Here is a 13,137-nt window from a genome sequence, read left to right as displayed (position 1 = left end):
CGGGCGCAAGGGACCGGACTCAGTTGCTGCTCTAGCAAAAATTCTATCCGATCTGTATAAGGGGGAAGAAGAGGAGTTCCTCCGCATCAAGCCACGGGATGGATTCTCCATGAACAACCCTCGGAGCTGGGTGAGCGTCCGCTCTTTTTACTTCCATCCTACCCTTGTTTTCGTGATAAATATTTACCTTGCCGTTTCATCGCAGGAACTGCGTAAGGCGGTAGGGGAGATCAATAGCCCACCTCTACAACCGGAGGATCCTGAACGGGTCCTCGACCCCGTCCTGAAAGAGGATCCGGACATATTCGCTAAGCTGTGATGACGCCATGGTGGCCATTATAGCCGACTACCCTGGGCTACTCCCGGCCTCGCAGGTAAATGAGACCGGAGTCCCAACCTTTGAAAAGGATTTCCTTTTATGCACTTCACCTACCGTATACAAACGGTGTTTTATAGGGAAGGCCCTCGGGACGCCGTGCCGAGCCCACGGCAACTCGCCAACAAGGGGTTTCAAAGCCGGACAAGCTAAAAAGGAAGGCGGTCCGGACGGAGACGCCAACGCAGAGGTATGATGCAACACCTCACTCTTTGGTTGTCGTCTTTAAAAACATAATAACACCCGTGTTTCCTAGAAGGAAGACCGCTCACCGGACAACATCCGGAGAGGTCGCCGATCATGCCTCTACCAGTTGGGCTCCAGGGCTGGACACAGAGGCGGAAGCTAACACGAGGTACACATCGGATGCTCCCTCTACAGAGGATGCGGATAAGATATCCGCTACGAATTCCGAAGTGGAGAGCACCATGAATCACAGGTGTCGTTGAGCCGTACTCCGTGATGCTTGTTTCTCCTAAGAGGTGTTTGATGCATTCAACTTGAGAGATGCGTATATCCGTGCTGCTCAAAATGGTTTAGCCAGAGCCACGGACCAGTATGTAAAGGATGTACGGGTAAGAAAATTTGATGAGTATATATATCAGTAGCCCCTGAGACTTGAAACAGTTGGCACAACTGATTTAAGGATCATTTATTGTGCAGGTTCTTACAGAGAAGAATACTCGACTGTCACAGGAGCTGGAGGAATGCAAGACCCAACTTCGGGCCGCCGTTGCCGCATTGAAGGAACCTGAAAAGTCCCCAGCCGGTAACATTTGTTTCAAAGAATGATAGGTACCATATAGTGTGCGGCACGGCTGCATATCTAACAATAGATATTGCAGATGACTCTGGAGAGAATCCGGAGGACCAGCATGTCGTACGACAGCTAAAGGCTGGCGAATGCGTGCTGACTAAGGTTAGGCGGGAGAAAAAAATCTCCAAGATGCCAATACCAAGCTGAGCGCGGAACTGAAAGATGTTCGAGCCCAGCTTGCGGACCCCGAGAAGGAGAATAAGCGGCTTCGACGCGGCATTTTCAGTAAGTGCTTGAACGAACCATTAAAAGGGTGCGGCGGAGAAGCCGGATAACAGAGTTATGTCTGCAGGTATGCTGACGGGTCGTCCCACGGAGGAGATGCCCGGGTCTGCGGGTGATATTCTACCCGAGCTCTCACAACTGCACGAACAAGTTTGGCAGGTGATGCAAGGTATTGCCCAGGCCTTGTGGCCATCTGTCTCCCTGCCAGCAGGCATTGGAGAGCTTGCGGAGAAGCTCAAGGGAGCACGGCGGCGCTTCCAATTATGGAAGATATCGGCCTACCGTCAAGGTGCCACGGAAGCCTGGGCCATGGTGAAGACGCGGTATACCAAGGCTGACCCAAACCACATGGCCGAGGTCAGGCCTATGGGGCCCGATGGGAAAGAGATCCCCGTTAGCTTGGTGTATAGGCAAGTAGAATTAGCTGCAAAGTATTCCCAATAGGATCGTAGACTAGACAGCCTGTTGGATGGTATAGAAGAGGAATTTAGTCAGTCTACATGACTATGTAATTAAAGTGACATGTAAAATGCCTTCTAGCCGTATTGTAAATCATTTTTCATGGCAGACCTTTTTGCTTCAACCTCGGGACCTGATAGTCCAGAGTGTATCCGAATACCCGCTCGGTTATATAAGAACCGGGGTATGCGTGGAAACCAGGCGTAGGGGTCATTAGTGCTTGAACAGACAAGTACCCAACTAGTTATGTTATATTACATGGGTAGTAAGAAACATCTTCCAGGGAGAATAGTTCCGTTAAGGGTTCCTTTCCCTGGGTACGCATGCCCTAAAGTGCATGTCCGGACTGCGAGAGGAGACGCAGGCAAAAACATCTGGGGCCACATATGGAAAATAAATAAAAAATCATCTTTTGTTCACCGACCGAATATTCCCTTAAGAACGGTAGCTTTCGGCTTCACCCAGTCTGAGGTACACATCTGGCTGACCCGACAGTAACAATCGCAGAGGTGCTCCCCTTATGCCCTAGCTGAATTAATGGGAACGTAGGGCATAAATACAAGAGCCAGGCAACCCAGCTTGGCCAAAACTTAAGTCATATCGATGCATATAATGGCGAAGAAAAGGTACATGCGGAAGAATAACACATGTGCGGGGCGTGAAGCCCAGATAAATAATTAAGCTTCTGTATAAGAAGCCCCCAGGTATAATGAGCGCGGTTAGCACGTCAATAGTGTGCAAGCAAGGCACAAGTTAGCCCTTGAAGGCTTTGAGAAAGAATAAAAGAAAGAAAGAGAGAGAAAAGACAGATAATGTATATGCAAAAAATGGACAGAGGAAGGAGACGAACATAGAGTCCGGCACTAGGCGTAGAATCTTCGGAGCCTGGCTGCGTTCCATGGGTTCGGCTCGAGTCGATTATTTGATGCATCCCGCAGACGGTACGCTCCACCAGTCAGAACTTGATAAATAATGAAGGGACCTTCCCATTTGGGCTCGAGCTTGGTCTTTTTCTTCTCCGGCAAGCGTAGAACTAGCTCACCAACGTTATAAGTTTTGGCCCATACTTCTCTGCTTTGGTATCTGCGAGCCTGTTGTTGATAGAATACGGAACGGGCTTTTGCCACATCGCGCTCGTCCTCGAGGGTGTCCATACTGTCCTGCCAATCGAGCTCGGCTTCTCTTTCTTCGTACATGCGCACTCAAGGTGAGTCATGAATTATGATGCAGGGCAGAACCGCCTCTGCGCCGTACACCATAAAGAAGGGTGTGTATCCGGTAGTACGATTTGGCGTGGTCTACAGCCCCCAGAGTACGGAGTTGAGCTCCTCTACCCAGTGCATGTTAGATTCCTTTAAGGACCGCACTAATCGGGGTTTGATGCCGCTCATGATAAGACCATTTGCTCGCTCAACTTGGCCGTTAGTTTGTGGGTGATAGACAGAGGCATAATCGAGCTTAATGCCCATGTTGCTGCACCAGAGTTTTACCTCATCAGCCGTGAAGTTCGTGCCGTTGTCAGTGATGATGCTGTGGGGGATGCCATAACGGTGTACAGCCCCGTATATGAAGTCTATCACCGGTCCAGATTCGGCCATTCTAACAGGTTTGGCTTCTATCCATTTGGTGAATTTATCCACCATGACCAGTAAGTATTTTTTTTCTTATGGGAACCCCCTTTAAGGGGTCCAACCATGTCAAGCCCCCAGACCGCGAAGGGCCAGGTAATGGGGATTGTTTGGAGGGTGGTGGGTGGCATGTGGCTTTGGTTTGCGAAAAGCTGGCGACCGACGCAGCGTTGGACCAAGTCCTGTGCATCTGCCCGGGCCGTCGGCCAGTAGAAACCTGTACGGAAGGCCTTTCTTACAAGGGCCCGGGCTGCGGCGTGGTGGCCACCGAGTCCGGCGTGAATTTCTGCCAAAAGATTCTGCCCTTCCTCTTCGGAGATGCACCTTTGAAGGACTCCGGTTGTGCTTTTTTGTACAATTCTCCCTCATCGACCCTGTAGGCCTTGGATCGCCGCACTATGCAGCGTGCCTCATTTTGGTCCTCGGGAAGTTCCTGCCTAGTTAGCTAGGCCAGGAATGGTTCTATCCATGGGGCGATGATGGCCATTAATACGTGGGCTGAAGGTGTTATTTCGGTGGCAGAGTCTCCGATTATGTCAGAGTTTTCGGCATCGGGCACTTTGGCCGGGTCCGGACTATTGTTACCGGTGTCCCCTTCCCATACCACGGATGGCTTAAACAACCTCTCCAAAAATATGTTGGGGGGGACCGCATCGCGTTTTGCGCCGATGCAGGCGAGGATATCCACCGCCTGATTGTTTTCTCGAGCCACATGGTGAAATTTGAGCCCCTCGAACCGAGCTGAAATCTTTAGGACGGTGTTGCGATAGGCCGCCATCTTCGGATCCTTGGCATCGAAGTCTCCATTTATTTGGGATATTGCGAGGTTCGAATCCCCACGCACCCCAGGCGTTGAATGCCCATGGAGACTGCCATCCAAAGACCATGTAACAGGGCTTCGTATTCGGCTACGTTGTTGGAGTCTGTATACAGTATCTGTAGTATGTATTGATCGGTATCTCCGGTTGGGGACGTCAGGACGATGCCAGCCCCCAGGCCAGCCATCATTTTGGAGCCGTCGAAGTGCATGATCCAATTGGAGTATGCACCGTACTCTTTAGGGAGTTCGGCTTTCGTCCATTCGGTGACCAAGTCGGCCAATACTTGCGATTTAATGGCTCGCCGGGGTTTGTATGTTATGTCGAACGGGAGGAGCTCAATGGCCCATTTGGCAATCCGACCCGTGGCGTCGTGGTTGTTTATAATATCATTAAGTGGCACTTCCGAGGCTACTGTAATTGAACACTCTTGAAAGTAGTGTCGCAGCTTTCGGGATGCCATGAATACCGCATAGGCTATCTTTTGATAATGTGGGTACCGTGATTTGCATGGAGTGAGGATAGTGGATACATAATATACCGGCTTTTGAAGGGGGAATTTATGTCCGTCCGTTTCTCGTTCGACGACGAGCACTGCACTTACAACCTGATGAGTTGCCGCAATGTACAACAGCATTGGTTCGCCGATGTTTGGCGCGACCAGGATTCGGTTGGTTGCCAGTATGGCTTTTATTTATTTCAATCCGGTTGTGGCAGTGTCCATCCACTCGAAGTGTTCGGTGCGTCGAAAGAGGCGATAAAGGGGTAATGCCTTTTCTCCTAAGTGGGAGATAAAGCGGCTTAGAGCCGCCACACATCCGGTTAATTTCTGGATTTGTTTGAGGTCCGTTGGTATAGCCAACTGTGAGAGAGCTCGGATTTTGGCCGGATTTGCTTCAATTCCTCTACTAGAGGCAATGAAACCCAGGAGCTTTCCGGCTGGTACACCGAAAACGCATTTTTCCGGATTGAGCTTGATGTCGTATGTTCGGAGGTTGTCGAATATGAGCCTCAAGTCGTCTATTAGAGAGTCAATGTGTTTGGTTTTGACGACCACATCATCTACGTATGCCTCTACTGTTTTGCAGATCTGTTTCTCCAGACATGTCTGAATCATGCGCTGAGATGTTGCGCCGGCGTTTTTGAGCCCAAAAGGCATTGTGCTGAAACAGAAGGGGCCGTATGGTGTGCTAAATGCCGTTGCGGCTTGGTCGGACTCCGCCATCTTGATTTGGTGGTAGCCGGAGTATGCGTTGAGGAAACACAATGAATCATGTCCTGCGGTAGCATCGATAATTTGATTGATGCGGGGGAGGGGGAAGGGATCCTTTGGGCAAGCCTTGTTGAGGTCCTTGAAATCGACACATAGGCGCCAGGATTTGTCCTTCTTTGGTACCATCACCAGGTTTGCTAGCCAGTCCGGGTGTTTTATTTCTCTAATGAATCCGGCCTACAATAACTTGGCTAGTTCCTCTCCCATAGCTTGTCTCTTAGGTTCAGAGAAATGCCAAAGAGTCTGCTTGACCGGCTTGAATCCCTTTAGAATATTAAGGCTGTGTTCGGCCAGCCTGCGTGGGATTCCTGGCATGTCTGAGGGGTGCCAGGAGAATATGTCCCAATTCTCGTGCAGGAACTCTCGTAGTGCGGCGTCCACGGTGGGGTTGAACTGTGCCCCGATGGAGGCTGTTTTTGTAGGGTCCGTTGGGTGGACCTGGAATTTGACTATTTCATCCGCTGGTTTAAAAGAGGTGGACTTGGATCTCTTGTCAAGGATCACGTCATCCCTGTCCACTGTGGAGCGTAGCGCAGTTAATTCCTCAGCCGCAAGGGCTTCGGATAATGCCTCGAGGGCCAATGCGGCTGTTTTGTTTTCGGCATGGAGTGCTGTGTCCGGATCACTAGCGAGAGTGATGATTCCGTTGGGCCCGGGCATTTTGAGCTTCATGTACCCGTAATGGGGTATAGCTTGGAAGATCATGAACGCCTCCCGCCCTAAAAGGGCGTGGTATCCGCTACTGAACGGGGCCACTTGGAATGTAATTTCTTCGGACCTATAGTTCTCTGGCATGCCGAATACCACATCTAGTGTGATTTTCCCAGCACAGTGTGCTTCCCGACTGGGGATGATTCCTCTGAAGGTTGTGCTGCTTTGCTCAATGCGGTTCCAGTCTATTTCCATTTTTTGAAGAGTTTCCTCATAGATGAGGTTTAATCCACTGCCGCCGTCCATGAGTACTTTGGTGAGTCGAAAGCCGTCCACAATTGGACTGAGGACCAGTGCAGCTGGTGCTCGGGCTATTTGGAATTTAGGTTCGTCACTAGCATTGAAGGTAATAGCTGTGTCACTCCATGGATTTATTGCTGCCACGTGGGAGATTTCGGCAAGGCTATGGAGTGTTCGCTTGCGCCAATTATTTGATGCGAAGGTTTCAAAGACTTTTAATACCGTATTGTTATCCCCGGGATGGTGCTCTGCGGCACCTAGGATGAGAAGATCCTCACCAGTTTTGGCCACCTGCCGGAGTACCCAATATGCTCTAAGGCTGTGTGTTGGTATGGTATCCGCTGAACTATGAATTTTCCAGGGTCCGTTGAGCCATCCCTCCAACATGGTTCCATGCCCTATAGAGGGGCTTTGCTTCTTTGTAATTAACTCGGGTGTCTTACGATAGTGCACCCTTTTACTTCGTACTGGGTGTATATTCGGAACCGGATTATCCCAAAATTTCGTTTTGGTTTTCCAGGCGCTTTCCATCGCACAGTACTTTCGTACTATGGACGCCATGTCGGCAAAGTGTGATATGTCACGGCGACTTATGGCGTTAAGGATTCCCTTGTCCCTGCAATTATTACAGAAAAATGAGACTGCATCTTCCTCGCGACAGTCCTTAACCTTGTTCATCACAAGGAGGAATCTAGCCCAATAATGATGTACTGTTTCCTGGGGCGCTTGCCTGATGTAGGAAAGATCGTTTATGCTTGGGTGGGTGGCTGGCTTTGAGTCCGAACCCTTACCCGATCTGAAACCCAGGGGCCGAGGAGTTTCCGATCTTGGAAGTTCGGGTTCCGGGATGTTGCCCGATAAGTTTGGCCCGCCGCCTGACTCTAGGTTCAGGGCTTGGGTGATGTCCTCCCGTAAGCGGGTATCCAGCTCGGAGAGCTCAGGAATCCAGACATAGTTAGTCCTCAAGATAGAGGAAGAATCACCGCATTGTTCCTCCACCACTGCAATATGATGGGTGACCGGTGGAGAGTTAATCTTCCTTTGATCGGGTTTAAGCCCAATCCGATCATAGTCCATAGCGACTCCCAAGGCGGCGATGCGATCCAAGAGCTCGTTTAGGGATGAGAGCTCCATTGGATCCATCTGCTTGGCAAATTCCAAGCCGACGTGGAGGCTGTTTTCGATGACCCGAGAAGTCATCGTCGGTGCAGCAGCCGAACGGGCGGTCATGATGAAACTGCCCAGCCGGAGAGTTTGGCCAACAGGCAGGGCTCCCCCGGCGGTAATGTTGTTTTTAACAACGTGACGAGGCATCCTTCCTTACGGTGAGGACACATTGGAACTCTCAATGAAAGCACCAATGTCGGTGTCAAAACTGGCGGATCTCGGGTAGGGGGTCCCGAACTATGCGTCTAGGCAGATGGTAACATGAGGCAGGGGACACGATGTTTACCCAGGTTCGGGCCCTCTTGATGTAGGTAATACCCTACGTCCTGCTTGATTGTTCTTGATAATATGAGTAGTATAAGAGTTGATCTACCACGAGATCAAAGAGGCTAAACCCTAGAAGCTAGCCTATGGTATGATTGTTGTTGTCGGTCCTACGGACTAAACTCTCTAGTTTATATAGACATCGGAGGGGGCTAGGGTTACACAGAGTCGGTTACAAGGAAGGAAATCTACATATCCGTATGGCCAAGCGTGCCTTCCACGCCAAGGAGAGTCCCATACGGACACGGGACGAAGTCTTCAATCTTATATCTTCATAGTCCAAAAGTCCGGCCAAAGGATATAGTCCGGTTGTCCGGATACCCCCTAATCCAGGACTCCCTCAGATGCATAAAACCCTAGTCCTGCTTTGGTGGATGTATTTCAGAGAGTTCTTGAGCTCTTGAACTAGCTATGGTGGGCGCGTGTTTCCAAAGAGCCGAATCCTTCTCCAGTATGCCATGGGCCTCCTTTTATAGTCGAAAGGGGCGGCCACAGTGGCATACAGGAGGTGGAAAGGCGTACAGTATTGCGAGCTTATCGATCGTATTACAGGACAAGGTGCATTTAATGTTCCACTGAGGTGTCCCTAGCTTTATCGGGGATGGGGGCGAGGCCCGTCCCATCCGTCGCCGCTCCTCCTCGCTTCGACACGCGCCCTGGCCAGTGATGCGTGCAGCGCCATGTAGGTAGGAAGGCAGCTGAGGTGGCGTGGTGGTGGAGCCTTCACGAAGATCTTCATGCCGCCACGCAGGCACTTGATGAGTTGGCCTGGGAGCAGCATGTTGCCACACAGGTGCCTGCTCAGCTGGTTGAGCTGGCAGCTGCATGCGAACGGCGGCGGAGACTTGGTTGGTGCGGGTCTGGTAGTGGCCCTACTGGCGTCCTCGCTGAGGGCCTTGCCGGGTGGCCCAACAAGGGTCTTGCCATGGCGCGCTGTTGTCCCCGGCAAGTTTCTTGCCGGGGGTCTGGTGGCCTTCCTCGGCAAGGATCTTGCCGAGGGCTGTTGTCTTTTAATCCTCATCTGATCTTGAACATTCCTTGGTCTTGACAAAGATCTGCATGCCACCATAGAGGGGCCTCCAGAGCCCTAGTTTCAACGTGGTTGGCTGAGTTGGAACCCGTGGGCTCGAGGGTGGCTCACTCCGCTAGTGTGGGCGAGCCGCCCTGGCAAGGGTCTTGCCGGGGCCGCTGAGGCTACCCCCGGCAAGGATCTTGCCAGGGGAACCTGCTTCGCCTCTCTGCTTCTTTGCGGTCTTGATCTTGGCATTGCTCAGGCCGTCTTGGGCTTTGGTTTTTCCTTGGTTCACCTCCCCGCTCTTCTTGGTTCGGCGGCGAGTGCGGCTTCGACTGTCCATGCACAGGTAAAGGGTACAAAACTGCGCCCCCTCTTTAGTACACCGACAGGAGCCCCCGGGCCTGGGCAACACATTGTGACACGTTGTTGGGCCAGCCCCAAAATGGTGCGCGGGCAGGCGGGGCGGTTTTTACCGCAGTAAAACTTTTCACGCGCCACACTTCCCACAACCTGTGTTGAATGCATGATGTGGAGGGGTGCGCGTGACATGGGCGGCATGTGTGGGGCGGTTCCCGCACGCATGCGTCACATCGCAGTAAAGAGGCGGCTCGCGCCTTCCCCGTAAAAAGAGGAAGGCGTGGAGGCGCGGCTCATTTACTGAATGGGTCCGGGTTGCGGTCATCAAGGCGTCCACACCCCACGATCACGGGGTGGGGAGAGGTCGCTTCACCCGTCCCCTCGGTTCTGCATGTTCGCCACGCGTCCTTCATGCGCCTGGGGTGGCAAGCGGTGGAGTCGGGAAACCGGGCCGTCGCTGGTTGGGGCAGCGGGTCGGTCTCGATCCCCTGCGCCTCTGGTGTCTGGATTGGTCGAGCGGGGCGGCCGAGCCCTGTCCCCGCCTCTTTATAAGGAGAGGGAAGGGGGGGTGGCACCCCGCATTCTTCAATCTTCTATCTCCTCCTGCTTCTCCTTCTTCCTCTCATCCGCCATGGAGAAGGGGAATTCCAGTCCCTTGACGGTGGCGGCGAGGGTCGCCGCTCGACAACGCGTCTTCCTCCTCCTGAGCCTGCGGCGGTGGAGCTGGCTGCAAGGGGAAGGGGGAGGGGGCGAGGCCGTGGGCGCGGCCGCGGCAGAGGTCGTGGTGCTTGAGGAAGAGGAGGACGGGGCAGCGCGCCGGCCTCACCCCCGCCAACGATGCCTAATCCGACAGAGGGCCACGTTGAAGACCAGCCATGCGAGTTCTTCATCAGGTTGCGCCGGCCTCCACATCGTCGTCTTCGTCTCCCCGCCCCGTTTGCTCGGGTGATGGGGCGTGACCCGCCCCAAACCCTCAGGTTGCACATGAGGGGCTGTGGGAATGGGGCACGCGGGTCGACGTTGACTTTCCGGCTCCTCGGCTCATGTACCTCCGACATAGATGGAAGACGTTCGCTCGCATCCACAGCTTGACGGCGGGGCTCGTCCTCTACTTCAAATTAATGGAGGACGGCCTGCTCTCCATCAAGGTCTTCGGAGAGTTTGGAACTCGCCTGAAGTGCTGCATGGAGAGCTCCTCCGACGGAGATTCCGACGATGGAGGCTCTTCCTCGAGTGATAGTGATGACGAGGACAGCAGGGCAGATGACGGGGATGAGTCCGACTAGGCGTCGGACGCCCCGCGCCTGGGCGGGTGCGGCAGCAGCAGCATCTGCACCTGGCCGCTCCTCCGGCGGGGTTTTGCCGGGGGAGGAGCCAACTCCTCGAACTTCTTGGGGCCGTCTCCTTGGGCAAATGGCGTCGGGAGGCTACGGAAGAGGAAGAGGGCGGGCGGCAAGGCCGTCAACTTGGAGTATGCGGGCACTGACGCCTTCATCGCGTATTGCCGGTGCTGCCGCCTCGCCTTCTGGCTCCTTTCCCCGGCATCGTCATTACCGGCCCACCCTTGGTTAGCCACCGAGGTGTTCTCTTGGTGCTTTCTGCTGCTCGTAGCTCGTCTAGGCGCCCCTTTTGCCCTTTAGCCTTCTTAACCTGCCTCCTGAGGAGAGGGACAAGAAAGGGATTACGGGCATCTTATCTCTTTTTTAGTTTGTAAGCCTGCGGGCCTTCATTTAATTTAGAACTTGTAATCCCCTTGCTCATGTTTTTCATTCCATATGAACTGTACCTGTATGGGATGCTTTTAATGAAAAAGGGATGTTTGCCGGGTTTTTCGTTCGTGGGTAGGCCCCGCGACAAGGAGAAAATCCTTGTTATTATTTAAGATAAACGTTTTTCGCCCGACAACAGGCCTTGCCGTCCCCCTCACTTCACTCGACCATTCTCGCGCTCTTGGCGGAGGCAGGGATGAAGTGGGCTTAGGCTCCTCGTTCTATCTCCTCGCCGCCACGGCTACAACCAAATCCAAACCTAGGAGGTGATCCTTAGGTATAGGAAAAAGGGGAGCACGGTAGTTTGGAGATAAAACGAGGTTTCACATGCCCCAGTTCCGTTCTGAAATGCATGACAGAGGATAAAAGACTTATCTGGATCTGCAGCCCCCGGCAACCTTGTCTCTCCGCGATTGGATTCTTGTACTTGCAGCCCCGGCATCTCTGGTTTGCCGGTGTGGGGATGCCGGTCCGTTCTCTTTCTTCCAAGTAGCGCAATAGAAGTGCGCATGTGCCCTGTGAACCAAAGGAGGACAGAAAAGAACAGAGAGGCGCGCACTCGACCTCTAGGCTAGGGGTTAGTCGCCGCTAAGCACTATCAACCCTAACCAAGGAAGAAACTCGAGCTAGCATGCATGCTATAACTTAGGGCGCCAGTGCTTCATTTATTTCTGCTCAGGGTCTGCGACTGGCTTTGTACAAAGGGTTACATGCCTTGCCGGCAAGGCTTGTACAAAAGGTGCCTTGTCGGGGGGGCAAGCCGCGCCTTATGGTTAAAACTTGTGAAGATGATCAATGTTCCAGGAGTTGCTCACTGGACCGGCATCTTCGGTCTCCAGGCGTACTGCGGCGCGCCTGGTGACTCGTATTACCCGATAAGGGCCATCCCACTTCGATGTCAACTTGATGGAATTCTTGGCCAACTGAACGCGCCGAAGAACAAGGTCGCCTTCCTCAAAGCTTCGGGCATGAACCTTGTGGCTATGGTAGCGGCGCAAGGCTTGCTGGTAGCATGCTGCTCTCACAGCCGCCCGAAGACGATCTTCCTCAAGGACCGTCGCGTCATCTTGCCGCAACTGCTCTTACTCAAGCTCATCATAAGCGAGCACTCGAGGTGACCCGTATATGAGTTCCATGGCGAGAATTGCCTCCGCCCCGTATACTAGGGCGAAGGGTGTCTAACCGGTGGCTTGATTTGGCGTCATCCTGATTGACCAAAGAACCGTCGGCAACTCATCAATCCAGCGCCTTCCGCTCTTGTGCAGCCTGTCAAAGGTCTTCGTTCTCAGGCCTCGCAACACTTCAGCGTTCGCCCTCTCTGCTTGGTTGTAGCTCCGGGGGTGTGATGTCTACTACGCAACCTTATTCTTGTAGACGTTGTTGGGCCTCCAAGTGCAGAGGTTTGTAGGACAGTAGCAAATTTCCCTCAGGTGGATGATCTAAGGTTTATCAATCCGTGGGAGGCGTAGGATGAAGATGGTCTCTCTCAAACAACCCTGCAACCAAATAACAAAGAGTCTCTTGTGTCCCCAACACACCCAATACAATGGTAAATTGTATAGGTGCACTAGTTCAGCGAAGAGATGGTGATACAAGTGCAATATGGATGGTAGATATAGGTTTTTGTAATCTGAAATTATAAAAACAGCAAGGTAACTAATGATAAAAGTGAGCGTAAACAGTATTGCAATGATAGGAAACAAGGCCTAGGGTTCATACTTTCACTAGTGCAAGTTCTCTCAACAATAATAACATAATTAGATCATATAACTATCCCTCGACACGCAACAAAGAGTCACTCCAAAGCCACTAATAGCGGAGAACAAACGAAGTAGAGTCACTCCAAAGCCACTAATAGCCTATTTGTGTAGGGATTGACAACCCCTATTTGTGTTGGTTGCGAGGATTTATTTGTTTTGTGCAGGTGCGAGGGACTCGCGCGTAGCCTCCTACTGGAT

The sequence above is a fragment of the Triticum urartu genome, chromosome 6A, assembly GCF_056163025.1.
Source record: "Triticum urartu cultivar PI428250 chromosome 6A, HENAU_Tu73, whole genome shotgun sequence".
In the NCBI taxonomy this organism is placed as follows: Eukaryota; Viridiplantae; Streptophyta; class Magnoliopsida; order Poales; family Poaceae; genus Triticum; species Triticum urartu.
The sequence above is the reverse complement of the archived record's forward strand: the minus strand, read 5'-3'. Positions refer to the sequence as shown.